The 9,800-nt window shown below is 37.8% G+C and overlaps 1 long non-coding RNA gene across 1 annotated transcript in view; it reads right to left on the bottom strand.

Annotated features, from left to right (window-relative positions):
* Positions 1–7,122: 7,122 nt before the first annotated feature.
* The window catches only part of LOC108374760 (uncharacterized), a 15,056-nt gene continuing 12,378 nt past the window's right edge, over positions 7,123–9,800 (bottom strand). Inside the window, exon 3 of the long non-coding RNA XR_001849079.1 lies at positions 7,123–7,150. This is a non-coding gene — a long non-coding RNA (uncharacterized LOC108374760). The remainder of the gene's footprint in view (positions 7,151–9,800) is intronic.

The following is a 9,800-nucleotide window of genomic DNA, read 5'->3' as shown; positions in this document are numbered from 1 at the left end:
CCGTCGCAGTCCAACGAAACCTGCACTCTTTCAAGCTTGATAATAATAATAAATCTCCTCGATCAACTTTGCGTGTGCGTACAAGGACCCTCATCACATGGATCGCTGTATTTTATTGTATCTTATGTACGTACCCCCTAATAGTACTGATGATATTTATCGTGCGCATGCTGGTAATGTCATGTTTTATGTTCATAACAAATTAGGTGATAATCATTTAGGTGTTTCAGCTTTTCGTCTTACGCCAATGAATGTAACTAGAGTTCATGAATCCCATCTCATCGACAATTTTTTAAGCAGTTCCAAATAAAAAGCCAAACAAGTTTCCATGGTATAGTCATAAGGTATTTGTATGTATCTATCACATAGCCTGTAAACATCCTGTTTGTTGTTGATTAAATAAATAAATACATAAATAAAACCGTTTCGTTTTTCAAAACTGAAACCGAAACTGTAACCGTTATCTTGACCTGAAAGGAACGAAACCGAAACCGTTTCAAGCACAGGTTTCAATCGGCCTCCAGAAATTTATACAAATCAGCTGCAGGATCTAGCAACCAAAATTTTGTTTTCTTCAGTAGCATAACTGTGCCGTTTCACAAAAAATGACTTGCATGACAAATTTGTTTAGTATGTGGCGGCCGCTGTGGTGTAGTGGTAAGCAGTGCGCAGCGCCTGCTTCAAGCCTTGGTCAAAGCAACATCGCAAAAAATTTAGAAAGGTTTTTTCTCAAGAGCGGTCGCCCCTCGGCATNTTTCTTCAGTAGCATAACTGTGCCGTTTCACAAAAAATGACTTGCATGACAAATTTGTTGACTAGTATGTGGCGGCCGCTGTGGTGTAGTGGTAAGCAGTGCGCGCTTCCACTCCGCAGCGCCTGCTTCAAGCCCTGGTCAAAGCAACATCGCAAAAAATTTAGAAAGGTTTTTTCTCAAGAGCGGTCGCCCCTCGGCAGGCAATGGCAAACCTCCGAGTGTATTTGTGCCATGAAAAACAGCTTCTCATAAAAATACAATCGCCGTTCGGAGTCGGCGTAAAACTGTAGGTCCCTCCACTTTGTGTGACAACATCAAGGCGCACGCCACAAATCGGAGGAGAAGCTCGGCCAAACACTAACATATGTGTAAGCGCCAATCTATTATTATTATTATTATTATGTGGATAGCCTTACTTTTAATTCTTATATATCGTGACTTATGGCAACACTGATAAATATGGTGCAATTCAAGGCAAATTTGTACAAGGCTGCCGCTGTCACTTCAATTGAAGTTTTTCCCTTCACTTTAGAAGCCTTCACTTTGTCACTTCACTTTCAACAAATTATACGGCTTTGCCTCGGCACCCCATTTACATAGTTCGCTCTNTCTATTATTATTATTATTATTATGTGGATAGCCTTACTTTTAATTCTTATATATCGTGACTTATGGCAACACTGATAAATGTGGTGCAATTCAAGGCAAATTTGTACAAGGCTGCCGCTGTCACTTCAATTGAAGTTTTTCACTTCACTTTAGAAGCCTTCACTTCGTCACTTCACTTTCAACAAATTATACGGCTTTGCCTCGGCACCCCATTTACATAGTTCGCTCCCTTATTCGTAATTCGCATTCCAATTACCCTTAAAATGACGTAATTCGCCATAAAAAGTTTTGTGAGCGAATTACCTCATTTGTTGGTAATTCAGATCCAATTACCATGCGAATTACGAACAAATCGGTGCCGTCTCTAAATTTTATCGGAAATTTATCGAAACTAGCTCACAAATCAAAACTTCTATTTTTTCCGAGTACGAAAAGTAAAGTTTATACACGTGAATATCCCTAATTTAATACGGAAACTTATAAGTTTTTAGGAAGAACCTACATTTTAAATCAATTTTTCAGCGAAGAAAACAAAAACAAAATACAGACAGAGAACTATCAAGTCGAATTAAGAATGTGCCCGTGGGAAAGGGGTAATTCGCGATCGTAATTGGGGGAGCGAACAAAGTACTTCAGGATGCCGTGGGAAAAGGGTATTATATCATCAGTGAACTGTAATTTTCGATTTTATTTTCCCAACGTTTAAGACATTGTGATTTTAAATAATATCAACAAAATTTCTGTGAAAATCACACTTACTTATATGTATGTACTAGCAAATGCCCGCCTGCTCGCGGCGCCTAATAAGATCTTTTGCGTTGGCCAATACAAAAATAGCGTTTAAAAGCAAAATCGGTCTGTAAAGTAAATATTTTTAGATTAAATTGAAACGACTAAAGAGCGGAATCCACCTCACACATATGCCAAGAATAGTAGCGGTATGATACCATATGGAATACTAATCCCTTACGATGACATGCGTTTTACCGATGGTCTTATTTCCACCCGTGAGATCTCTGCCAAGCATGCGTAATATTCTTCTATGATCTTGCAACTTCCGCATTGGTCCGATGTACTATATATATAATAAAAGTTCTTATAAGGAAACTCAAAAGCACAGATTAGCATTTTCAGATATAGGGGGGCCAAGAATCCTCGCTGTCCCACAGGATGAAAAGTTTTCCCGTATATTGGCTAAATAACTCGTGTGATCTCTTGAATATCATTCAAATGAAGCCAATGATATACCTATCGATTTCCTTCCTGGACAGATGTGGTCGAATCTTTGCTTGTCAATTCGCCACTTTTACAATTCGTCTTTGATATTTATTAACTGGTTTCTTTGAGTCTTACTGCTTTTATAACGGCCGCCTCGAGCAATTTCGTCAATCGGCGGTAGTTGCAAGATCACGCTTACACAGTGTTACGGTCTTTATATGCATACTTAGCCATCTGAAAAGTAAATTCATCTCAGATAAACATAGGGCCAAAGCAGGACAACCCGTGGGGGTTTCTATATATTTCGGCTGCAGCGTCATCCATTGGGTCCATTTTCTGCAAAACCTTTGCTTGTCATGAAATTAATACGCTTTATGAATTTCAATCAGATTTTATAAGAAATACGTCTTTTTAAATACCTAAACTCCAGCGGGTCCATTTTTAGCAAAGACATTTTTCATCATACACCTTGCGAATTTGAACGAAATCGGTTAATAAATACGAATTTTATAAGTAACTCTAGTCCAGTGCCACCAGCATGTTTTCTAGTAGCCTATCATAGGACCATATATGAAAGGTATAACCTCCGACAATTTGACTGAGCTCTATTCAGTGGTCTTGGAGTTTAGTCCGAAAAAAAATGGCTATCATTTTATCTATGTAATATGCTTCGAATGAAAAAAATCATCAGGAAAGTAATAACCGTTTCGAATTTTCATTATCAAAATCGGTTCATAAATACGGCTTTTATAAATAACTCGACTCTAGCACGTCTACATTTTGAGATATTTTCTAACCGTAAAATCTGTGGTGTTGTTGTTCCCCAAACAAAATTGGAAAGCGACGCCGCACAGTGATACTTGGTCCTCAATTCGTGCACATAAATCCAAAAATAAAGTATCGATTTTGGGGTTTTATTCTCTTGGGTTGGCTAAAATAATGTTTCCGCTACCTTTTGCACCTGTTTATATGATCAGTGTGAAGGTGTTAGTGAAGTGTTGACGCAAAGCTCTGAAAAGTAAAATTGTAATGCTAAATTTTGTCAAACGGGGTCTTCTTCTACAGGGCAGTGTCCGACCTTTTGTTTAAGACGCGATTTTGTACCATACAATATTGAAAGTTTTTCTGAACATGATTTTTTAAATAATTTAATTTCATGTAAGATACACGCCAACATGACAATATTATATTTCAACGGCATTTTTATTTAAGAATTTTAAATACAAACTTAACAAATATAACTAAATTTTACGTGAATTTGTTAAATNCTTCTACAGGGCAGTGTCCGACCTTTTGTTTAAGACGCGATTTTGTACCATACAATATTGAAAGTTTTTCTGAACATGATTTTTTAAATAATTTAATTTCATGTAAGATACACGCCAACATGACAATATTATATTTCAACGGCATTTTTATTTAAGAATTTTAAATACAAACTTAACAAATAAAACTAAATTTTACGTGAATTTGTTAAACATTTTTCAAACTCAACACATTTCTATTAATTTCAGGCGCCTTATTGTTTTTAGTTATTTTGATTTCAGATTCGAATTTAGCGACCATTCGTATTATTTTTAACAAAATTATTGTGTTTAAGATTTTAGGGGCCTCAAAAACCCCTGTAGACTTAAATTCATGCGAGTATACTAATTTCTTAAATAATGGGCACAAAATGGGTATCAAATATCACTGTGCGCCGTCTACATCCCAGCAAACATTGAGGTTAGTTATCGATTAGAGAATGATTGGAGAACTAGCCACATTTTTCAATCTTAAACGTTAGAGAACGACTCGAAAATCTATCGAGAACCATAGCGATCTCGACTCGAGAAAATATTAATTCTCTAATCGAATTCTAATGTTGACTTCTAATGGGTTTCGAATGTGAATTTCAAACTCCTCTTTTGCTTTAATAAATAACAAGGTTTGTTTGTAAAATTTGTGTTGAATGCATTTGCAATGAAATAATAATGAATTATTTGAACTTAAAATAATAAAATTATATATGATTCATTCAATTGGAATATTGCTTATTTACATTTATTTTAATTTGCGTTGTTTCTCTAATCGTTCTCGAATCGAGTTCTAATGTAGTTCTCTAACTTCTTCATCGACTTGGGAACGATTAGAGAATTACCCTAGTTATCTTTCTACATTTTAGAAATTTCTCTAACCTTAGAGACTGTGTTTGCTGGGATTTTGTCACAGTCAAAGGTATGTATTTTTTTGGTATATGAGCAAATCTCACGAGTTGTTACATTTTTCGACAAAAACGTGTTTTTGGTAGAAAATGGTGGTTCACCTATCTTAAAAAATGCATTATCTTCAGTTTTGTATAAAGAACAAGAATAGATCGCGAAATTGTTTAAATGAAAACTTAAAAATGATATACTAACAAGTAAGAAAGTCTAAGTTCGGGCGGAGCCGAACATTAAATACCCGGCGCACGTATTAAATATATGTTTTTCACCTTACCGAAAGCTGCCGCTACATTTTAAGCCGGGGTGTATCAACTTTGAGTAAATTAGCGTCCTTAAATTTCGAAATTTTGAAGTTTCAAGCCGTTCTGAAATTTAGCGTTATATGTAAAGCGGCCGTAATTTTAGTCCGATTTCAATAATTTTCAACGTTTTGCGTTTATGTGGCAAGCACAATAACCATACCGAGTTTGGTAAAAATTGGTAGAACGGTTACCGAGATACATACATATATGTCATCAAAAGTGGGCGGTGCCACGCCCATTTTCCAAAATTTTACCATAGACGTATTTCTTGGTTATGAATTGTTGCAAGCATCAATTTTAAATACATTAGCTTTATTATTTACTGATTTATCGAAAATTTTGTATTTCTCTAAATTACCGTTATATGGGATGTGGGCGTGGTTGTTGTCCGATTTTTGAAATTTTCGGCCATTTGGTATGTTATACAACTGCGCCATTTAGTATGCTGTATNCGTGGTTGTTGTCCGATTTTTGAAATTTTCGGCCATTTGGTATGTTATACCAAGGCCAACAACTGCGCCATTTAGTATGCTGTATCATGGTTAACAACTGTGCCAAGTTTGGAAGAAATTGGTGCAGCGGTTACCAAGATATACACATGTAACCATAAGTGGGCGTGGCTACGCCCATTTTCCAAAAATTTATAATATTCTTATTTTTCGTCTAAAACTTATTGTAAATATCAATTTTGAGTGAATTATCTTCAGTAGTTACTAAAATATCGCAGTTTTCGTATTTCTGAAAATTACCGTTATATGGGAAGTAGGCGTGGTTATTGAGCGATTTTAAAAATTTTCGGCCATTTGGTATGTTATGCGAAGGCCAACAACTGTGCCAAGTTTGGAAGAAATTGGTGCAGCGGTTACCAAGATATACACATGTAACCATAAGTGGGCGTGGTTACGCCCATTTTCAGAAAATCTATAATATTCTTATTTGTCGTCTAAAACTTATTGTAAATATCAATTTTGAGGGAATAAACTCCAGTAGTTACTAAAATATCGCAGTTTTCGAATTTCTAAAAATTACCGTTATATGAAAAGTGGGCGTGGTTAAACTCCGATTTCGCCCATTTTCAATACCAACCTACCTTGGATAAATGTAAACCTACATACCAAATTTCGTTCAGATATCTCAATTTTTGTTCGAGTTATCGTGTACATGGACGGACGGACGGACGGACGGACAGACAGACATGGCTTAATCGATTTCTTTTTTCATTCTGATCATTTATGTATACATTTGTCTATGTCTATTTCGATTCGTTTTGGCTGTTACAAACAACCGTTATGTGAACAAAATTAATATACCCTTGTGCACAAGTGCGCTCGGGTATAAAAAAGTATAAATAACCACTCATGCTCATATACCCGTAGTTGCGTATGTAACGTATACGCCCCGTAGCACCATACGATTCATCAAACATGTTTACTCGCACGCCTTAATTTGAAAGCCATATTATTAAAAAGCGTTTAAATACTGGCGTTTACGATTTTTATACAATATTCCTCATGCGCATATTTTTTTCTTTCATCGTGTATATAGCAATTTTAGATTGAATTTCGAGTGTACCAATAAAAATTGTAAAAATGGAATTTTGTTTCTCAATTTATAGTCATAATTTACTCACTGTAATTTTTTGTCATTTGGTGAGACACAAGTCTTATTACACTAGATTCGTTCGTTTTGGAAAGAAGAAAACTTTTATCATTTAATTTTAACATTTTAAAGTAACCTAATGCTCGTGGGTATGAGGAGAAGGATGGAACCATTGTAGTGAAATGCCTCGGTGGAGCGCAGCAACACCCGCGGGCGTTATTTCATCTTTATTGTGGCTCTTGTCTCCATTTTAGAATACATCCAAAACCCCCTGTTCTAAATAAAAAACTAATATGATAACGTTGAACTAAATATTTGTTTTCCTTTATTAATTTCAATGCTATATGCACAGTAAAACACGGGTTTACTTTTTAAATAATATATTTTCCTTGGACGATAGCAAGGGCAGCCGGTTATGGCGGGTGAGTTAATACAACTGAATTGCTCGGCGACTGCGGCTGAATCTATATCTCCCTTGGCCTCGAAACTTACAGTTGTCACCTGTGGACAGCCGCCTCACTTCAAAGTAGCTGATCGAGCATTTGCCGTATGATGGTGGTATCGGTTTACGCTGGTCGCTTTAGCATCGTTGCAGTCGCGTATGGTGGTAGTATCGGTTTACGCTGTTCGCTTTTTTATGTTGTTGGGAATTAAGTTGTTGTCACGCGCCAGTTGCCAACGCATCGTCAGCAGTTTGGGTGGGAATGGAATTTCCGCCTAATACGCTGTTGCTGGTGTTAACTACTCCCCCTCTTCGAGTGAAGGCGTCCTCGGCTTCTCTTATGACTCTATTCAGTATAACTGTATTGCTTTGTCGCCGTTTCAAGAATCATAGCAATGACTATTAGGAGCAGGAGTAGGGCGCTTTCTGACTGCGGGTATTGATGGGATTCTGCACATGTGTTATATGGTTGAGATACTTTATGTTGATCTTATGTAAGTATGGGGGAGATAAGAGGGAGGGAGGAGAATAAGGTTATATGATCAGTAAAATAAATACGTTGCACAGGCACAGCTTCGGGCACCAGCAGTCTATTATGTTCCAATTCTTTCAAGTGGTGGTGTTAATTGTAATTTCCGCATAAAAAGTTATACGGAAAGTACTTTTTGTCAATTTCCGTCTTAGCCCGACCGACGCTGGTTGATTGTTTATTAACCAATTGTCATTGCCAATTTCTTCGATAAGGGCAACGTGATCAGCAGATTTTGATTTACAGTCCGCAGTATTTTTATGAAGCAGCTGTAACGTGCAAGGGCTTTCCTTCAACGGCTGACAAAAGCTCGTCATCAGTTTCTTTGAAATCGTGCAGTGGAATGTAATTTCCCGTGCATTCCGCTACGGCATCCGTTTCCAAAGAAATTAGCGTCTCATCAGACAACACAGACAACAGCTTTACATGGTTACAAACTCTAGCTATTTCTGGGTATTTTAGAATAAAATAAATACATTGCATATCTTAAAAAATTTTAATTTTAGAAATTTGTAATAAATCGCTTATGCTAACGTTGACTTGACGTTGACAGTTGCTCCGCAGCTAAGATGTCCTTAATTTCTACACCGTTCAAAAAAATACGATTTATAGCAACTATTTTTTCAAGATTGACTAATGTTATAACGAATTCTAATTCAACTATCACTGCTCTATTTCTGGCGGTGGCTATGAAAAAAAGGTTGCCTGTATCTATTTGAGTCTGCTTAGCATTTTCCAATAATTTATTTACTGTCACCGTTAGCGCATTTAACTTATCAATATGTTAATACCACGAGGCCCTTTTGCACTGTGTTTTCAAAGTAAAGTTTTGTGAATTTTTTGTCTCTTCTTTTATTAGTTTTTACGAAAAGTTTATCCCCTGGGCTATATATTCTCAACTTTTTCTCAGTATTGTGTCTTTTTAAGTCAACGTGTTGTGTCAGTTCAGCTATGGAAGCAGGTCGATAGTACTTTTTACGCTGATTTCAACGATATAAAGGTTATTTGGCGCAATTGAAAAGTAAAGAAGATATAATAATAATAATAGATTGGCGCTTACACATATGCTAGTGTTTGGACGAGCTTCTAATCCGATTTGTGGCGTGCGCCTTGATGTTGTCACACAAAGCAGAGGGACATACAGTTTTACGCCGACTACGAACGGCGATTGCAATTTTTATGAGAACCTATTTCTCATGGCAGAAACACACTTGGAGGTTTGCCATTGCCTGCCGAAGGACGACCGCTGTTAAGAAAAAACCTTTTTTCTATCTTTTTTGCGATGTTGCTTTGCCCAGGGTTTGAACCCAGGTGCTGCGGAGTGGAAGCGCGCACTGCTTATCACTACACCACATCTTCTTCTTCTTCTTTATTGGCGCTGTAACCGCCTAAGCGATTTTGGCCGAGTCCAAAACAGCACGCCAGTCATTTCTCTTCTGTGCTAACTGACGCCAATTGGAAATGCCAAGTGAAGCCAAGTCCTTCTCCACCTGGTTTTTCCAACGCAGAGGAGGCCTTCCTCTTCCTCTGTTACCAGCATCGCGGCCCGCGTTGAATATTTTCAGAGCAGGAGCGTATAACCGCCTAAGCGATTTTGGCCGAGTCCAAAACAGCACGCCAGTCATTTCTCTTCTGTGCTAACTGACGCCAATTGGAAATGCCAAGTGAAGCCAAGTCCTTCTCCACCTGGTTTTTCCAACGCAGAGGAGGCCTTCCTCTTCCTCTGTTACCAGCATCGCGGCCCGCGTTGAATATTTTCAGAGCAGGAGCGTATAACCGCCTAAGCGATTTTGGCCGAGTCCAAAACAGCACGCCAGTCATTTCTCTTCTGTGCTAACTGACGCCAATTGGAAATGCCAAGTGAAGCCAAGTCCTTCTCCACCTGGTTTTTCCAACGCAGAGGAGGCCTTCCTCTTCCTCTGTTACCAGCATCGCGGCCCGCGTTGAATATTTTCAGAGCAGGAGCGTTTTATGCCGCGAAGTCTGAATTTGGTATCCCCGCGAAGCTAATACGGCTGTGTAAAATGACGTTGAGCAATACCACCAGCTCCGTCAGTATAGGGAAGGACCTCTCCGAGCCGTTTCATACCAAACGAGGTTTCAGACAAGGGGACTCCCTTTCGTGTGATTTCTTTAATCTGAT

Source organism: Rhagoletis zephyria, unplaced genomic scaffold (assembly GCF_001687245.7).
Source record: "Rhagoletis zephyria isolate East Lansing unplaced genomic scaffold, Rhagoletis_zephyria_1.1 Rzeph_scaffold_08107, whole genome shotgun sequence".
Classification (NCBI taxonomy): Eukaryota; Metazoa; Arthropoda; class Insecta; order Diptera; family Tephritidae; genus Rhagoletis; species Rhagoletis zephyria.
This window is presented reverse-complemented; position numbering and strand designations above follow the sequence as displayed.